This window comes from Amborella trichopoda, chromosome 3 (genome assembly GCF_054954075.1).
Source record: "Amborella trichopoda isolate Santa Cruz 75 chromosome 3, AtrichopodaSantaCruz75HAP2 v2.0, whole genome shotgun sequence".
NCBI classification, from domain to species: Eukaryota; Viridiplantae; Streptophyta; class Magnoliopsida; order Amborellales; family Amborellaceae; genus Amborella; species Amborella trichopoda.
The window spans coordinates 60,246,487-60,261,651 of NC_142338.1; positions in this window are offsets into that span (position 1 = coordinate 60,246,487).

Here is a 15,165-nt window from a genome sequence, read left to right on the forward strand (position 1 = left end):
TCCAACCGCTTGTTTTTTAGTAAATGATTTGTTTTGTTGGCTTGTAATTTAAATTTCATAAAAAGAGAGCCCCTTTTTTTTAAGTTTCACAAAATAAGAGATATTTACTACTAATATCCCAAAATTCAAATAAGGGAGGCATATTTAACTATCACAAAATTAAAGATATTTACGGTTAATTTTCTGAAATTCAAGAGGCAAAAGAATCTCGAAATAAACCTTCTTGTTTTTTTTGTAGTTAAAAAATAAAAATTTTGATGACAAATAATGACGACAATTTCCAAAAATTTCAAGTTAGTGATCCACCAAACTCCAGTAAAATTGAGAAGAGGTTCCGGAAATTTCGGAACCGAAATTCGAAATTTGGAAGCCGCTAGGTAACAGGGGCCGTTAACAAAACCCCTTCGGTTTATCCAATAAGAGATGAACGGTCCAGATTCAACTTGAAATCCTGGTACAGTTGACGAGTGCAAGAGCTTTTGCGCTGCTTTTTTATTTTTATTACCAAGAATGCCCTTAATGTTTAATTTTGTTATTGTTTTGAATTTTGGGAGGAAGTGAATTGAATGTGGATATTCTTGTCGGGCACGTCAAGAGTTTGCTTGCGTGGGAAGACGGGTTAGACCGGAGTCCTGCAGGACCACAAATGCTTCTTATTTTGGAAACTGAAACGACCTCACTGTGTACGATGGTATTTTCTTCTCCTGGAATGACCCTCTAACCGCAACGAATCATACACGGAATTTGTGCCCAAAATTCAAACGGTCTTGTCTCAAATTTGTACCCAAAATTCTCTCTCACCAAATCTATGCCTTAAATCATAATTCTTTCAATGTCATCATGGTACAAAATTCAAACCGTCTTATCTCAAATTTGTGCTCAAAACACACACACTCTGGCTCTTTCTTTCTAAAACTAAATTTATACCCAAGATTAAAATTCTCTATATTTTATCTTCTTTATCGTCGTTATCGTGGGAGTTTTTCTTTTAATTAATTAAGATTGGCTAAATGAATCACGGTCTATCATTTTGTTCTATTAAGGGTCATACGTTCGATATGATTATGAATCTTCGTATATTTTCTTATTCCTTTCAACCATGTTTTTTCACTTATTTTTACTTTTTTTTTGGTGGTCCACTTGAACTAATTTGCACCTCCTAACAGATATTATACTGGATTTATGCCACATATAGTTAGCCCACATAATTCTACTTTCTCTCATCTTATCGCCGATTGATGTCATACTTAAATTTTTTCAAATGTATTCATTTCGAATTCTATCCCTTATTCTCATGCCACTCATCCATCTCAATATCTTCACTTTCGCTACACCTAAAATTCTATCTTTTTCAAACCGAATTTATGCCTAAAATTAAAACGCTTACTAACTCCAAATTTATGCCCAAAATTAAGACCGTCTCTCTCTCATTTTTGTAAAAATTAAGACTCTCTCTCTAGTTTGTGCCCAAATTCAAGATTCTTTCACTCCAGCATACAGAAGTAGAAGTATGGTAGAGGCACTTTTTCCAAGCTAATTTGCATGAAATGAGAAATACTAGAAATGAAGATTCATTAAGGTTTCCCCACCCCTCTCTCGAGCTGCTGCCTAGCCATAATGTGCTTGTAAAGACAGTCTCCTTTTTTTTCGAAAACGTGGAGTATAAACGCTTTACACAATAGGGAGTCAAGATATCTCAATCAACATTAGATTTATTTCTCAATTTTTTTTTGACTTGGGTACCTCTTCAAGAAATAGAGATTGCATATTATGAAACTTATCTAAAGGTCAGAATCTTTCTTAATTATTGAATGTTTAATCTGATATATTGAAGTATGTCACGACATTTGTGTAGAGTGGTGGTGTAGTTGGCTACGTGTAGCTTATACGAGTAATCAGAGTTCGAGCCTCTCTCAACCCAACTCGACAACCCTTTTAATCTTTACTCCCTTGTTTGAGAATTGGGTTGGGGTTGCGGTTGTAGCACTACTTGTACCGTAGCTATAGTTTAAGCTTCCATTTTCACATAACACCTTAAAAAACTACTAACGATTTAGAAAACAAGTAGGAGCTCGCCATCCCAATTGAATTACCCGACTAACAATTTAAAAAATAGGTAGGAGGTCAACATCCCCACTGAATTACCCAAAAAAAAAAAAAAAAAATAACAACAAACCCACCACAGAATTGAGCCAAAATGGGTGACGACTCCTATTCATAAGCACAACTCTTGGTATGAAGCTATGCTTATTCAAGAAGTCGTTCAATGGTGGGCAGGGTTCTACCATTAGTGGTAAAAGAATGGGTTTTTGTATAATACACCATTATAATAGCCATGTTAGAAATCTATACTCCCAAAATATGGACTAGTAAATACCCTTATGGCTTGTTTGGATATACTCCTTATCATTGGTAATCCAATATTTCATTAAAAGCACTCAGGCAATAAATTATCAGTTGTTTGGTAGCGTCCATCATAAAATTTTCTTAGATAAAAGTACAGGCTGTTTTACATTTAACTTTGTTTTTTGAAAATTTATTTCATCTTTATTCAAAGTATTTTTTCTAAGTTTGGACTAGAGTACTTAAAATATTTAAGTAATATTGTGTATAATACAAGATGCACAAAAAACAACTAATAAAATAATATTATATAGAGTAGATTAATTTCAAACATGAAAGTCTATCTCTAATAATATTAATTGACATCTAAACAAGCCCTTATTTAATTTTTATTTATTTATTTTAAAGATACGAGTATTATAGGTAATTTTAGAACCCATACTAGATTGCAAGAGAATCGTAGTAAGCTATTCCACTAAAATTCAAACTTCATACCCAGATAAATGAAATCCATTTGTGTTGCCTCACCCCTAAGAGTAAGACAAAATAAGCTTTGATTAATACACCAGTGACATTCTCCATTTTGTAAAATTTCATTACTTTCGGAGGTGCTTTTTGTACTACTAGTCAATTATTTTACGATGAATTTTTCATTTAATGGTCATAATCTTTTACAAAATCATCAACAAAGCCAAAATATCCCAATTAACGTTAGACAATTTGCTTTTTAACTTTTGTTTCACTTGAACACCTCTTCAAAGATATCCTAAAACAATCCAATTACCCTTATTCAAGGTATGAAACCGTAAACATGTGGGGGTTTTTAAGTTATTTGACATACTAAGAGGCCCCAATTAAATGGTGGGAGTACCTTTGTTGTTTCAAGATGGGCCAATTTATTAAGAGCCTCTAATTGTTTAGGGTTCCAATCCTGAATAAAAACAATTTTAAAGAATTTAAAAATATTTATAGGGAGTATCAAAGTAAATTAAAATTTAAAAAGGAAACATTAAGCGTTCTAATTCAGTTTGACATCTCTTGATAACCAAAAGTCATTGAATTATTTAACGAAAAAGTTTATATGAGGTTGCGATCTTAAAATGTACCTAAAAACTCCATTGAAAAAGGTTGTTTCAATGTTGAAAAACCAGCTAATTGATTATCGAGATGTATGAAGATGAAAAAATAAAATTTTGGAGTCCCAAGAATAGTGAATCTTGGAACACATTATCTAGACTGTCAATTTTCAAGATTTTTCATATGTTTATAGATCTACTTGATTTAACCTTTTTCAAAGTTTAAAATTTTATTAGCAGATACGAAAAGAGATTTTCAAATGAACGTGAGAATTTTTTACAGCATGTTATGTTATGATAAAAATTGGAGGTGAGTCTTAATTGGATCGTTTAAGGTAGAAACCTCGTGGAAACGACACCCATCATTTAATATATGTGATTCAATATTGACTCTTTCAACGACCTAAATTAAAACAAAGTGGTCTCCTTTGAAACCCTCAATAATAATTAAAACAAAGTGGGTCTCGGTGTTGCACATGATTCATGTGTAGTTTCCATGTCAGTGTGCCATGTGAGGAGGAGAGAGAGGGTCACAAGCAATCGAGAGAGAATTTAAGATTCTCGTGCCTTTTTCAGAAGAGAGAGAGAGAGATAATTGTGGATGAGAGAGAAGAAGTTGATTTACAAAATTGCAAATGGTGAGTCTATGTTATGGTCTCAAAATAAGTTTTGATAGTAATTACATTTGATTGATTTTGACAGGGAAATAGTTTATATAAGCTCACAATTTTAAAATATAGAATTAAAGATGCACCTCAAAAATGTTGTTTTAATGTTGAAAAGTCTTCTAATTGATCATCTCGACATCGAGATGTATGAATCTGAAAAAAAAATTGAGTCTCAAAAATAATGCATCTTGCAACACATTATCTAGACCGTCCATTTTCAAGATTTTCATATGTTTATAGATCTACTTGATTTTAACCACTTTTTGAGTTTAAAATTTTATAATTAGATTAGAAAATAAATTTTTAAATAATTCTAAAAAAAATTACATCAAAATTATATATTGTGATAAAATTTAGAGATACGCTTTAATTGAATTGTTTAAGATTACAACTTTATAAAAACCACACCCTTTTGGGAGAGAGAAAATTTTCAAGATTCCCACGATTCATGCTTCTCTCACTCACTGACTGACTCGTGGTGATGGATAATTGCGGATGAGAGAGGAGGAAGGATGGGGTTTCAAAGACTCCTTAAGTGGTGCAAGCAGGAGGAGCAAAGGATTTTCTTTTTTTGGACCTTACACTCTTTCTGGGCCCAAATACACCGAGTTTGTAGCTCTTTTTCTGCCTTACTTATCGTGAGGCTCGTCATATAGCTTATGGTCTTGGAGTTCACCTTCCTACTTTGCTTATTTATAATGCTTTAATACCCTATTTTGTAATTACATGCTTTTTATGTACTTATCTAATATAAGCTCTGAACATTTCTCAAAAAAAAAAAAAAAAAGGATGGGGTTCAAAATATGTCTTCTCGTAATTATATTTTGATCAATTTTTTGTTTGCTTATAAAGCACGTGCCAGAGCGTTCGAGTCCCTCTGTTAGAAGATTTACTTGGGAGGATATTTTCAATGAGAAATTTTCAAAGCCCCCATAAAAAATTTTCTAGAAAGAAAAAAATTGAAATTTCACTTTTCTAAAGTTAGATTTCATTATCTAAAAATTGAATAATCTCCATTGTTAAAACAATATTTTTTTCAAGTATATAAAGGCTACAATTATTACTTTTCTTTTTTTTTTAATTGAGGTTAATCTATCCGTGGAAGAGGTTACATCCCAAAGGTCCTAAAATTAGTTCCCGATAGAGTTTCACCTAAAACGTAAATAGACAGTATACTACCGCTAGAATATATCATCTCTTGGCTTCCTGGTCCAGTGGCACGCGAACTATCTCGGTCCTCACTATTGTAAGATTGTCTCGTGCCGTCTACTTTTTTTTGTATAAGTGCATGAAACGATACATGTATGTATGTAATGTAACCACGGCTTGAAAACGCGCTGAGTCGAGACCCGAGAATCATCAGCTACCGATTCGGTTTCACGAAAAAACCAGGAATCGCTCTTGTCCAAAGAGAATCAGGTGATTTTCAATAGTGAATCGCGAGTCACACCAATGTACGCTCAAGAACACAGGCTGCACAATATTATTCACAGGATTTTATTTATTTTTTGTCATTTTGTTATCGTTTTTCACCTTTTTCAGCCTTATAAACGAATCTTGCAGGCTTTAATTCAAATTTATCATCTATTTCAGTCAATAAAAGGTATTAAAAATCACATTTTTTTATAAAAAACATTTGGATCGAAGAGTGAGTTTTAGGGTTTCCGCCATTTCACTGATTTTAAGCGAAAGAAGGCATCATTTTTTGTAAAATTGTGGGGTGATTGATCGTAAGAGTATTGTTCAAAAGTTTTGGTTCATAATTTGTGATTATTTTGGAAGAATACATATCAATTTTGAATTTGAAGACACGGGTGCACGAAAAACAGGTAAGAACTATGTTTTTTTTTTTTTTTTCTACCATACGATCAAATTCAGTCAATATTTTGTAAATCATGTATTAAATTTATAGGATTTTGATTCGTTATAGTGTTGTTTATCATCACATGTATTCAATTTGATTATATTTATTTAATTTGAGTTGGATTTTTTAGAAGAAAAAGACTGATGTCGGTGAAAAAAACATGGATTGAGTTTATTTTATTTTTTCCGCCATTCTCTCAATTTCAGTAAATATTTTACAAATAATGTGTTGAATTATAGGGTTTTGATTCGTTATAGAGTTGTTTATTATCACATGTATTCAATTTTATCTGATTTATTCAATTTGAGCTTGATTTTTTAGATTGAATGACTGATGTCTGTGAAGAACTGCGTTTTTTTTTTTTCCTCAACTCAATCGATTTTATTTAATATTTTGATAATAATGTGTTAATATTATAAGACTTTGATTCCTTATAGTGTTATTTATCAAAACATGTATTCAATTTGATGTAATTTATTCGATTTGAGGCGGATTTTTGAGTTGGAATGACTGATGTTAGGTGGGTCTGTGAAGAACTTCGTTTTTAACTGTATTATTAAAGTGAATATCATTGTAAAAAAATCGTGGCATGCTATTATATTTTTAATGCAAAGCTGTATTTTTTAATTTGTTGTTAATGCAAAAAAATACATTAACAAATACATGTTGTTAAACTGTATTATATTTTTAATGCAGTTTTGTATTAAAAATGTATTTTTAATTTTTTAAATTTTTAATGCAAAAAATACATGTTGTTAAACTGTATTATCATGAGGAATTAAAGTGAATATCATTGTAAAAAAATTGTGGCATGTTATTATATTTTTAATGTAAAACTGTATTTTTTTATTTGTTGTTAATGCAAAAAAATACATTAACAAATACATGATGTTAAACTGTATTATATTTTTAAGACAGTTTTGCATTAAAATGTATTTTTAATTTTTTTAAATTTTAATGCAAAAAATACATGTTGTTAAACTGTATTATCATGAGGAATTAAAGTGAATATCATTGTAAAAAAATCGTGGCATGTTATTATATTTTTAATGCAAAACTGTATTTTTTGATTTGTTGTTAATGCAAAAAAATGCATTAACAGATACATGTTGTTAAACTGTATTGTATTTTTAATGCAGTTTTGTATTAAAAATGTATTTTAAATTTTTTAAATTTTTAATGCAAAAAATACATGTTGTTAGACTGTAATATCATGAGGAATTAAAGTGAATATCATTGTAAAAAAATCGTGGCATGTTATTATATTTTTAATGCAAAAATGTATTTTTTAATTTGTTGTTAATGCAAAAAAATACATTAACAAATACATGTTGTTAAACTGTATTATATTTTTAATGCAGTTTTGCATTAAAAATGTATTTTTAATTTTTTTAATTTTTAATGCAAAAAATACATGTTGTTAAACTGTATTATCATGAGGAATTAAAGTGAATATCATTGTAAAAAACAGCGTGGCATGTTATTATATTTTTAATGCAAAACTGTATTTTTTGATTTGTTGTTAATGCAAAAAAATGCATTAACAAATACATGTTATTAAACTGTATTGTATTTTTAATGTAGTTTTGTATTAAAAATGTATTTTAAATTTTTTAAATTTTTAATGCAAAAAATACATGTTGTTAGACTGTATTATCATGAGGAATTAAAGTGAATATCATTGTAAAAAAATCGTGGCATGTTATTATATTTTTAATGTAAAAATTTATTTTTTAATTTGTTGTTAATGCAAAAAAATATATTAACAAATACATGTTGTTAAACTGTATTATATTTTTAATGCAGTTTTGCATTAAAAATGTATTTTAAATTTTTTAAATTTTTAATGCAAAAAATACATGTTGTTAAACTGTATTATCATGAGGAATTAAAGTGAATATCATTGTAAAACAATCGTGACATGTATGATAATTATATTATCTTTCTATTTTCAATTTTATTATTAAATTTTTAATGCAAAAAATGTATGTTCTTGATAATTGAGTTTTAGCCATGTTTGGAGCTTGCATTTTTTATTATATTATCTTGCATATTTGTAATTAAGATGTACGCCTATTTGTGATCATTTCAATCGAGTTGGAATTGTAAATTTTATTTGTGGCATTGTGAATGACTATATCATTGTAAATGTTTTTTGTGTCAAATATACGTGTAGTGGCATTATGGATGACCATATTAATATAATTTTTTTCTTGATTCTAAGTGTGACTTATACAGACTTATTCTATAATGTTGTATACATATATTTTTTTTCTCGTTAGAAACTAATTCATGTTTGTTGAAATGAAGATTTGTGACAAGTCCATATGTATTGGCATTGTGAATTACTATACCATTGTAAATATATATTTTATTGATACTATATCAATGTAAATTTATTGTTCTATATGTTGTGGCTGATATATGCTATTTTTATCTATAATGTTGCATAAATAAATTATTTTTCCTAGTAAGAATTAAAATATTTTTGTCAATAGAAGTATTTTGCATTAACAACAAATATAACTTCATGAACTACCCCTACATATTATCACTACACATGGTGATTATTTTTCATGTTCAACTGTTAGGTTAATTTTTAACCTTTTACATATTAAAGTTGAACCATGGCAAGATCTACGGAAGACCCTGTATGGCAACATGGGGTCAGACTTGATCCCAACAAAAAAGACAAAATTATTTGTAATTACTGTCAAAGAGTAATAAGTAGTGGGGTACATAGGTTCAAGCAACACTTGGCAGGGGTTAAGGGAGATGTTTCTGCTTACAATAGTGTCCCTAATAATGTAAGAAAGCAGATGACGGCATTTCTCAAGGCTACCAAAGGTAAAAAATTACAAAGTAGAGGATGGATGAGGAGATAGCTAGTTTATATGCGCCTTCAAGCGGGAATGATCCAGAAGAGCAATATAAAAATGACTTGAAGACGACCACAAGAATGAGTTTACATGAAACATACCAGAGGGAACACGGGTTTAGAATGCCTAGTGGTTATGACATGGGCATGAATAGTGGGCCTAGCTCAGACATGCATGGCGGGCCTAGCTTGAACATATATGGTGGGCCCAGTTCAAATATGTATGGAGGGGTTGGTGGCAATATGTATAAAAAAGAATCAAAAGTTGAATAAATTGTTTCTAGCTAGGTCATGGTCGTATAGACCCATTTCTCTCAAAGCTTAAGTCAGAACAGATGACCCTCAAAGGCATGGTGAAAGGTACGAGAAACATGTTGAGCAGATATATTGGAAAATGGTTCTACGATAAAGGGATCGCCTTTGATGCAGCCAATAGCCCATATTTTCTACCTATGGTCAACGCAATCCAGAGAGCCGGGCCCGAGGAAACACCCGGACGGCATATGAACTCAGTGGGCCAATATTGGATGAAGATGTGGAGGAAGTTAGAAAGTAGAATGAAGATTATAAATAGAGTTGACCAAGAACAAGCATTACTCTCATGAGTGATCGTTGGTTGAATAAACTTAGCAAAAAGGAATTTGTAAACTTCTTAGTCTATTTCCCAATAGGTACAGCTTTTTTGTCTAGCAAAGACGTATCAGGGACGAAAAAAGATGCAAACTTCTACGTACGACTATATGATCAAATAGTGGAACAGGTGGGAGATAAGCATGTCGTACAGTTTATTACAGACAATGCGTGTGCATGTGTTTCTGCGGGCAGCAAGTTGATGGATAAGATGAAGCATCTAGTATAGACCCGGTGTACTGCACACGGCATCGATCTTATGTTAGAGGAGATTGATGTTAGAGGAGATTGGTGAGATCAAAATTGTGAAGGAGACTCTACAGGAAGTGAGGTTGGTATCAAGATTTATATATAATCATTCTAAAATTTTATTTTTGTTCAAATAACAGTCTAAGAAAAAGAAGATAATCAGGCTTGCCATAACCCGCTTTGCGACAGTTTACTTGGCTGTGGACTCCATTCGGGAATCTGAAAGTGCAATAAAGAGAATGTTTACCAGTGAAGAGTGGTTAAATGACCGCCTCTCAAAGTCCAGTACCGGGCTAAAAGTGGACAACATAGTCTCAAATAGAAGGTTCTGGTCTCGATGTTCCAGTATAGTAGAGGCCACTGCCCCTTTGGTCACGGTGTTAAGAATGGTGGATGCTGACAAAAAAGCTACCATGGGCCTCATTTATGAAGGTATTGAAAGAGTCAAATCAGCTAAATGTAGTTTTGCTAGTAAAGTGATCGACATTATAGAAAGAAGGTGGAACACCAAATTTGGGTGTCCAATTCATTATGCAGGTAAATATCTATTTATATCATTTGAATGTTTCATTGTTAATTATTTTTTTATGAAATTTAAAATGACAATTCTCTATCTATATACTTTTCAGGTTACTACTTCAACCCAAAATTTTTCTATTTGACACCTGAACATCCCCACAAGATTATGGAAATGGTCAGATATATTATTGCCAGGTTGGAGAGAAGTCATCAACACCAGGTAGCAGCAATACAAGAGGTATTATTTAATATTTCGGTAAGAACTTGGTTGAGTTGTTATATTTGTGATGAATAATGCACTAAAACGAAATATTTTGTTTTAGCTTGCTATGTATAGGGATGCTATAGGATCTTTCGGAACTAGACTTGCTAAGAATTCTTAAACTAAGATGGATCCAGGTTATCCCCTAACTAATATTTTGTTCATTCATATATTTAATCTTATTAATTGTTCTTGCCCTTATAATGCTTTTTGTATTTTAATCCAGCTGAATGGTGGGAGATATATGGTAGTGATGCACCTCATCTAAAGAGGATAGCAATTAAGGTGCTCTCCCAGACATGTTCTTCTACTGGCTGTGAGCGAAACTAGAGTACGTTATGGTTGCACACTACTAGAAGGAATCGACTCGCTTCGGAGAAGCTTCATAAACTAGTCTATGTTCATTACAACTTAAACTTCCGAGAGCGACAACTAAGAATGAAGCTTGAAGACTATGGGCCGATAAACTTGGACACAATATTTGTCATAGACACAGCAGAACAATGGGCAGTAAAAGAAGAGGAGCCAGTGTTGCACAAGAGAGCCTTACTTGAGGCTATCGGTGAGGAAGATCTTGAAAAAGGTGATGAGCACCATGAAAGAGGAAACGGCCCGTCAACATATCTACAATTGGTCGGAGATATCGGTGATATCGCACCTAATGAGGGAGAGTAGGAAGGGGGTCTAAGGGAAAATAAGAGGGATGATAATTCTGACGTCACCCAATCCCAGCCAAATTATTCACGACAACAAGAGGGTAAGGATGAGCACGATAGTGTAGGTGAGCATGAAGTATGGACAAGCTTCGAGGATTTTGGATTAGAACCACAACAAAACACTAACACTCAAGGACTTGGGTATAGTCAGGTGCCCACTAATTTGGATGATTCGTTTTTAAATCAAGTCAATGAATTGTCACGCGAATTCAATCAATGGCATCCGCATGACCAAAATGAAAAACCACGTCGTGTGTCATTTTATTTTTAGATCGTATGTTACAAATTGTATGCTTTATTGTAGTTCATATATAATAATATACTTAATCCATGATAATTCTATGGTTATCCTTTTGTGTGATGTAAATTAAATAGTAAATAGTAGTTCATGCAGGGAAATAACATATCAATATTCGCATATTCATGCAAATAAATGAAAATTCTTAATGGAGTACCCTCATTTCTTATTGAATTCCTAAAAAACAACATTTATAATGAATTTTAATAACTTTTTCGGATTTTTTTTAAGGTTTAATCCAACCGATTCAGCCGATTCGTCGATCCGGATGGGTTTTTGAGATGCCGGATCTGAGTTACCGATCCTCTTTTTAAACCACTGGATGTAACCCATGTTCTGACACTTGGGTCCTGCCCTGGACTCGACTTGGCCCAAATTAAGTTACGTGGCACGACCACAAAACATGTTCAAAATTCTAAAAAAGGAAAAAAAAATTAACATAACTAAAGTAAATTTGTTTCATGCCAGCTGGACCACATTTCTACATATGTTGTCCACAAAGTGTAAAGCAACCATCTCAAAGATGAACGCAAGTAGATGTTCCATCTAAAAAACAATGGAAACTAACTATCCAAAATGTTATCTTACTAGAATTATTATTTTTAATTTTTAAAATTTATTTATTTTTTCATATTCATGATCACCATGTTAGAGATTACATGTCTTTAAAAACAAAGTATTAAAATCCATCTCAAAAGTAGATTTATTAAGAGGCCCGTATTTCTACATATGCAGGTTTGGCCGCATAGAAACCGGGTCCATAACTAAAAATAGCAAAAAAAACAGTAAGTAATAGAAAACATTGAAAGCCAATTAAAGATGGCAAAAGTATACAAAAGATGGATTATTGGAAATTTTGATTTATGCCTCGAACTAATTCAATAAACAATAAAATGATAAAATAAAAATTAAAGTATGTAATAAGAAAATTTCCCGAGTCGTCATAAAGAACAAAAAAAAATCATTTAAAAACATATTTATGAATCAGACAATAGTGATTCTTCTATAAAATTTGTGATTTTTAGGAGTTATTAACAAGGGTGAGTTGGGCTTTGGAAGATATAGGCCGAGGCCGAGTTACTCGACGAGTTTATGAGCATTGATGTTAAAGGAAAAAGAAAAGAGCTAATAGAGAGTGTGACAATGAACACCGACAGACTCAATTTATGTTTATTTTAAACACTAATTTTTAAAGCCTCTCATAAATGTGAATATTATGAGGTTATTTTCGTAATAAAAATTTATTTGGAAAATATAATGTCTTTAAATTTTTAATTTGAACTTGAAAGAACTTGTTCTAGCCTAAAAATGTATCTAAATTTTCATTGTAAAAAATAGGGAACATAAATGGTCTCATTATATACTTTTCAATAATTTAAAACCCTTAAAATGTGTAGTGAATGTTTAGGTATGATATACATTAAAAACTACTGTCAACTTTATTTTCCATAAAATGTTATATATATATATATATATATATATATCTTTTTAGTAGTGAATGATTTCAATTCAGTGCATCTATTATGCTTCCGAGGAAGCAAACTGTCAATTTGCTCCCCACTTGCTTTTTGGGGTAAAAAATGTACTTGGAAAGATTTTTGGGTCTGAAATTTTGCGATCTATTTGAATGTGATCTAGTTTATGGTCTTTGACACAGATCTTGCTGTCCCAAAATTGGATGGCGTAGATTCAACTTCTGGCCATTATTTTTTGTCTCATAGAGTGTGTTTGATTATTTTATTTTGTTTTTCTTTCCTTTTTGTAAACAGAATTCGTCTCTAGTTATAAAGAATACATTGCAAAACCTAAAAATATCCCCGGCTTTTTTTTTTTTTTTGACCGGCAGCGCAAATCGGCAATTTGCTTTTGTGGGAGCATGAAATCATTCGGGATTTCTCTCAATTATATTTGTACCCAAGATTGAGTGTACTCTGCATTTAGTAAAATCCAATATAGGATTACCTTTTGGAACCAAATTTGGGGGATGTATTCAAACCATAGGCTATCTTTATTTTATTTATTTTTTTCCAAATTACAATCTCATTTGGCTTCAAAAAAAAAAATGTTTCATGCTGGACTCTATTTCTACATATGCAGCTGAGAAGCCATCTTAAACATGGATGCAAATGCGTGGTCCATCTAAAAAGAATTAAAACTAACAGTCCAAATATTTTCTTAATAGAATTATTGTTCTTAGTTTTAAAATTTGTTTATTTTTTTATATTCATGATCTCCATATTATAGATTACATATCTTTAAAATTTAAGTCCAAAAATGGACTAAAAAATGGATTTTATTGAGGGACCCGCATCTATACAATGCGTGCTTAGCCTGCATGCTAATCACATCCAAAAAATAATGCCCCATGATCGAATACAAACCGTCTAATTTATGAAAGGTGAGATCTAAGTATTAAAAATCTCATGATTCAATTCTCCTTTAGAATGTTAATGATTTTTAAGCCGACCCCAATTAATTGCGAAAAGGTTAATGATGATGAATGTAAATGATTTTTAAATAGTTTCAAAATTTTCTTATCAAATAAAATCTTCCCAAGTTAGTTTATATACAAGGTAGTCAGAGTATGCTCCCATGGAAGCATAGTATAAATGTTCTTATAATAAATATTTATAAATGTCAATAAAATATTTTAAAATAACTATTACATTAATTAAATATTTTAAAATTTTAATAATTATGAGATAAAAAGATGAAGCTTCTATAGGGTCTAGGCTTTATGAAAACAAAATAAAGCTCCACTTTAACTCCTAATTCAAAAAACATTTTCGGCAACTGAAACTCCATGATAGATCTAAATAAATTTTTCACACCAATAATAAAATTTGAAACTAAAAAAATAATACACATCAAACACTTCATTTTAATTAAAATGGACCATCCAAATAATTTGTCACAATATACATGATTTTTAGAGCATAAAATCTTAATTTGTTTTCACGACTAACATGTTCAAGCCGATACGATCGATGTAAAGGTTTTATTATGGTGAATTGTAATTTTTGACGAATTATTTCCGTATTTTGACAGGTTGCATCCCTATCAAAAAAAAAAAAAAAAAAGGAGACACGCACCATAATATCTCACCATCAATGTCCATCCCCACCATTATTACGACTACGTTTTGAACGAAACGACGATGGGGACGTGCGGGTTTGTTATGGGCGTCCATCTCAATGGCTTCTCCGCATACAAAACCACATCCTTTTCAAGTGACCTCCACATTTCTCTAGCGTGCATCTGCCAATTAGTTGAAATTTAAAACTTTATAATTAGATATAAAAATAGTTTTTGTTATAATTTTAATAATTTTTTTCATTAAAATTACATGTTATGATAAAATTTGGAGGTGCCTCTTAATTGGATTGTTTAAGGTTACAACTTTATAGAAACCACACTCTTTAACTATATTTAATATATTGGGACCCGAAAAATATTATCAAACTTGGACTCAAATAGTATTTGGATCCAAGTTTTGGACCCGGATCCGACCCATCAGGTCCAATTTATTGAACCACACCCGGACCCGTATTGAGTCTACCCCTCGGGTCTTGGGTTGGGTCTGGATTCATTGCCACCCCTAATATTTGGATCGGAAATTCTTACTTTTGATTAGAATTCATCTTTATAATAACAATTCAAGA